The sequence below is a fragment of the Corvus brachyrhynchos genome, unplaced genomic scaffold (genome assembly GCF_000691975.1).
Source record: "Corvus brachyrhynchos isolate BGI_N302 unplaced genomic scaffold, ASM69197v1 scaffold116, whole genome shotgun sequence".
In the NCBI taxonomy this organism is placed as follows: domain Eukaryota; kingdom Metazoa; phylum Chordata; class Aves; order Passeriformes; family Corvidae; genus Corvus; species Corvus brachyrhynchos.
In genome coordinates this window covers 14567432-14572855 of record NW_008240221.1, presented here as the reverse complement: position 1 = coordinate 14572855, position 5424 = coordinate 14567432, and the positions used below count along the sequence as shown (strand labels likewise).

The window sequence follows — 5424 nt, the reverse complement described above, 5'->3', positions numbered from 1 at the left end:
CCCCGTCCTGCTGCGCTTCCTGTGCCCGCCGTACGCCAGCTCTGCCCCGCTTACCCTTGCTGGGCCCCCGGTGCCCCCCCATGCTCTGCCCGCCCCCCTGCACGGCCCGCACCCCCGGAGCCATCCCGTTATCTCCATCTCCGCGGGGCACTGCCGGCGTGTTCCCCTCGCAGCCCAGGGGCACCCTGTGCCCCCCTCAGCATCCCCCTGGGAGACACCCCCTACTTCCCACAGCCCTTCTCCCTGTGTTTTTTGGTGTTTTTTTTTTAAATCTGCTTTCCCTCCCTGAGGAAGGAGGGATTCAGCCCTGGGCCGTAGTTCAGTGTGGCACCCCCCCACCTCGAGAAACCAGTCCCTGACCGACGGGGATGCCCCTTCCTCCCACTGCCGGTAGTGGGACTGGGGGATTTGAGGTGGCTCTGAAGAGTGCGGGGGGCGGCTGGAGCCCGAGGGTCAGGCTGAGTGGCAGAGTGGGATCAGGGCTTTGGCCTCCAACCGCCCGGACAGAGATGGGGCTGGGAAGGGGGACACAGAGCACTTGGAGGGGGGGACACGGGGCCCCTTCACTTCTCCTGGTGGACAACCGAGGAAGTTGCTGCCCAGAGACGCTCTCCTTGGCAGGGTCGCACATTTCCATAATAAATCCCACCCCGCTCTGCACCGGGGATGCTGCTTTTAATTTTCTGTCTCCATCCCCACGGCGCGCTAATGAGAGGAAACGATTTTAGAAAAAATCTGTAATAACAACAACAATAATTGCATGCTTTAAAGCAAGGCCTTTTCCTCCCCTAGCTATATTTCCAAGTATTCCCCCTGGAGTTTCCCCTCCCGTGGCCTTTGATAGGGAGGGGGCAATGGCTGGGGTGTTCCTAAGTGCCTTCCCGAGCAGGGCACGGGTCAGAGTTAGGTGGGGTGGCCCTGCGAGGATCTCAACATACCCACTTTTTCCTGTGAAAAATAACACACCTGGAAATCCCTGAAAAGACAGGAAAGTTTGGAAGCAGTCTCATCCAGTGCGTTCCAGAACATCGCCTTGTTCTGGTGTTTCCCGACTGCCAGCCATGTTATCATGGCCGTTTGTCCGGGAAGAAATAGTAAAAGTGGTTAAATGAGCTCCTGGTAAAGTGAGGGTGATAAAGATGGAGCTTTGCTTTGAAGATGTTACGGGTGTGCAGGTGAGGCTTGGATAAAGTGCTCTTGTGTGTGGCAACAGCTTGGAGCAGCTGGAATTGCAGGAGGAGCCCTTTGCACAGGGCTTCCTTGTGCAGGACATGATGGTCGGACTGAGCAGAAATGGCAGGAAAATGGGGTGTCTTTTGACTTCGTGGCTTGGTGTGGCACTCAGAGTCTCTCTAGGTGTGGATCACAGTGGTTCTGGTTCAGAGGGGCTGCAGGGTAAAGAGGAGGAGCTTTCAGAGAATTGTGATTATAATTTAATTGAGTGCTACATTAAGTTGGTGTTGTAGTTACTCTTTAAAGCAGGGGCGCGGGAGCTGTTGCATTCTCGTGGTCACGTTGCTGTTCTCCTCTGAGGTGTCTGAGCCTTCTCCTACCTCACAGCAATTCAAAGGATGAGGTCGCAGCTCATTAGAATAAGGGAAAGATCTAAACTAAACATTAAAGTATTTAGAATATTATTATAATGAGAATGCTTACATGTGATAAAAGGGTAGACAAAGGATTTAGACTGTTTCCCACTCTTTTTGTGTTCATATATATGTATTTATATGTGCATTATATGTGGGTCCTGTGCTTGATTGCTGACAGGGCGGTGCAGATCTGACCGATTTTGGGATGCGTAAGAGGCACACGTTACCCCTTGCACCCACTACCGTGGGTGCAGCTGTGTTTTCATGTGCCACACACACTTTTTAAAATATGCCAAAATTATATATGCCCTTCTTTACCTGTAAATTAATTTGAAACTCACTTGAAATATTTTTGACCATTAAAAAAAAAATTATTTGATTTTTCAAATGCAACTTGCATGCAGCTGCCCAGTAGTTTTAGACCAAAGGAGCTGCATGTATCATACAGTGAAACATTTGACTGTGTTACAACAGAATGGGAATCAGCTCTGAAAGGGAAAAAAGAGACAGATTTGAGCTATAGAAATCTCAGCTAAACAATAACTTGAAAAAGAAATAGCTCACAGACAACACACTTTGTGAAGTTTTATTGGCAATAAATAATATGTTGATGATAATGTTTTGAGTGGTGTGTTAAGTGTGTCATAATTCTCTCGCAGCGATCTCGAGCGAAAATGTACGCTGGATATAGCACTGTTTTAATTTAAAAAAACAGATATAAATCATATGCAGGAGAGGAAGTATGTTATAAACAGTGCTGGATTTGATTATAATTTTTTGAAATAGTGTTGGCTTAGCATTAGGTTTGAATTTTAAGTATTAATATTTGCACACACTGGGAAGGGAGTCCCTGTCGTGTGCTCACTAACGAGATTGTTAATGCTGACTGGTTTTGTGGGGAAGAGTATTAGATGAGTACCTATTAATACAGCTCTAGCTATTAATATTCCAGCATAAAATAAATGGATATTGTGCACCCAGGTCCAAATCATATTCACTTCTTAATCTCAATAGCCAGCACTACTTTATTTGAGTCATGAGAATTTGGCCCCTCTGTGTGAGTTTTTACTGCAAGTCATAAAGACCCAGATTGCCACGTTAGAGGTTAGAAGTGACTTCTGTGTGATGCTAATAGCAGCAGAGTCTTAGTGGACTTAAAGGCAGGGGAATAAACGGGATGTGGAGTCTAAGACATCTCCCCAGTAGCACCACAGTAGTTCAGGGTCTGTCAGCATTTCCCTCCAAACCCCAATTTTTGGAGTTTATAACTCAGCTGTTTTAAATAGCTTCAAGCTGAAACCTGCTGTATAAATTGTCAGCCCAGATGTAGATTTTGAAACAAAAAGTAGCGCGAATCAGTTACTCTGTTTTAAGTTACAGAACACTGAAATATTTTTAATAGTATCAGATGCTCTTTTGGCAATGTCTGGAAAAAGCATTCTCAGTACAGAAGATTTTACACTCAGAGGCTGTTTGAATTCAGTGTTTCACAAGAAAGCTGTTGAAGTGGCAGATATCAATGTTTGAGAGGAACTAGTTAGCATGTACACTAGTGTTGGCCTTTTTTTTTTTTTCAGACAAGCATTTTACTCTGCAGAAAAGTCTGAGTACCTGCTGTTGTATATGAGTTTTGCTTTGTGCTTATAACTTCCGTCTTCAGGCTACATACTTTGGCCAGTTCAAATCCCACTGGACCGAAACTGGGCGAACAGGTTGCCTAACCAGAATTGTGTTATGCAAAAAACACATAGTTATTTTCAACTCGTAAGAATTGGTTTGGTTTTATTTTGGGGCTTCGTGTGCTTTTTTGAGCTCTAGTTGAAAGAAAAAAAAATAAAAGGGCAAAATCTACCTTTAATCATCAAAATGTGTAGGGAGCTTAATACGGAAAATAAAGTTTTTGAAATAGTAGAGATACTGAGTATTAAGGAGTAGGTAAGGAATGTGCACTGCTTCTACTTCTAATCTTTAATTTTTAACACAGTCCATACTCATTTCACAGTGCATTTACAATCATCTTTCTAAGAATATGTAATTAATTTTGCATTGATACATGGCTTAAAATTGCCAAATCAGGGTTTATGCCAGCAGTCTTTCAGTATGTATGATTACTTTTGAAAATTCTCAAAGTGACGTGTATTTCTCCAGGTTTCAGACTTGTTTTGCGAAGCTTTTTTCTACTGAGTGCTACTATGTACCTGTGCAATAGTCTTAGGCTATTTTGTGGCAAGAAAGTATCAAATTATGAAAAGAATAAGCCTTTACTCCTATTGCGTGGCAAGGGATCTTCCCATGTTATAGGCCTTTATTTTATGAGCCAAAGTTTTTATTTTCACCTCTGATTTCAGTTTGTCTTGTCCTTTGGTGCTCTCTGAAGGAGATGAACAGTGATGCTGCATCCAAGGCTTCTCAGTAATGATGCAGCTCTCGATCAGCTACAATCACCCGGCGATGGCAGCAGCACGTGCAGCTCTGGGCTGATGGCTAAGCTGACAAATTGAACTGACATCGAGTGGAAAGGGCAGGGAGGAAAGCTCTGAAAAGCAACAGAGGACAGAGGGGAGCCTTTTAAGGGATTTTGCTCCCTCCTGGCAAGTGTTAAAAGCTGTACCTGGGTTTGGGACTGAGATGGAGCTGTGATGGCGCTGCCTGTCCATGCTCTGTGGGTACCTGGGGAGAAAGAGGTGAGCTGAGGCTTCAGGTGCCTTGTTCCCTCTTCCCAGACCCCTGGCAGCCGTGTGCTTCCTGCTGTGCTCTCAGGTGCTTTGCATTTCTGGACTTAATGTGATTTGTTGTTGTTGTTTTGTGAGGTATAAAAAGCGTAGGGTGCAACTCCCTGGGACGCTGATGGGCACGACAAGACTGTCCAGAGATAACATGGCCTGCTGCAGACTGGGAAGGGAGTGGTTTATAAGTAGTCTCAAGCCCCATGCTTCACAGTTTAAGCCAGTGTCCATTTGTTAATGGTTAGTCAGCTCTGTAATCTGTTCACCAGATTATTATTTGTTATTTGATTATTATTTATTATTCCTTACACCTGGCTTTGAAGCTGTCAGACCTGGTTGCTGCCAGACCCAACGTAGAGAGTTATTGGGACCTCAGATCTTAGCCACAATGGTGGTTCCTCTGGTTTTGTGTTCAGGGACTTTCATATGACTTTAAAGTAAAATCTTTGTTTGATACATGAAGACCTCACAGTAATTTGTGGCAAAACTTAGCTTTTAGTTTTGGGTGGTATTACCTGGTATTTTATGCAAAAAAAGAAAAGCAGGTAAATTCTTTTCAAACAGCTTTTAATCTTTGCTTGCTTCTTTCTCTTCAATATTTTTTTAAAATAAGCTATAGTTTTCAGTAATATGGCCTTTTTCTATATGATTTTAATTCCTTTTAATTGTTTTAGAGAAACATTGTACAGTTCACTGGACCACATAATGCTCTCCCTATGTACCCAGAACTCCTCATTCTTTCCACTGAATTAATATCACCTGCAATTATTAGTTTTATTTATGGAAAAGACATCTCAGGAAGGCCGTATGACAAAATGTAATATATATTTCAAGAGACAGAATAAATTACTCTGAATGATATAAAAACTCATATTTGACCATGTAAATTGGCTGTAACTGCAAGGGGAGAGACTTTGTATCTCAAGATATTTTTTCAAGTTCTGGCTCAGCCATGCAATATTTCTGAATCTCTTCTTGTTATAAATTTATTTTCAGCATCAGAAGTAGCCAACTGGGGAAAAGGAAGTTTTTTTGTTAATACTTTTGTGGACTTTTTTGCCCTGTGTGTATATTTTCTTCCTAGTAACTTAGCATTTCTGTTTAACTTT

The 5424-nt window shown here is 43.2% G+C and overlaps 1 protein-coding gene across 1 annotated transcript in view; it reads left to right on the top strand.

Annotated features, from left to right (window-relative positions):
• Positions 1–5424, top strand: part of RUNX2 (runt related transcription factor 2) — a 93357-nt gene that overhangs the window by 561 nt on the left and 87372 nt on the right. The gene's annotated exons all lie outside the window — the stretch shown is intronic.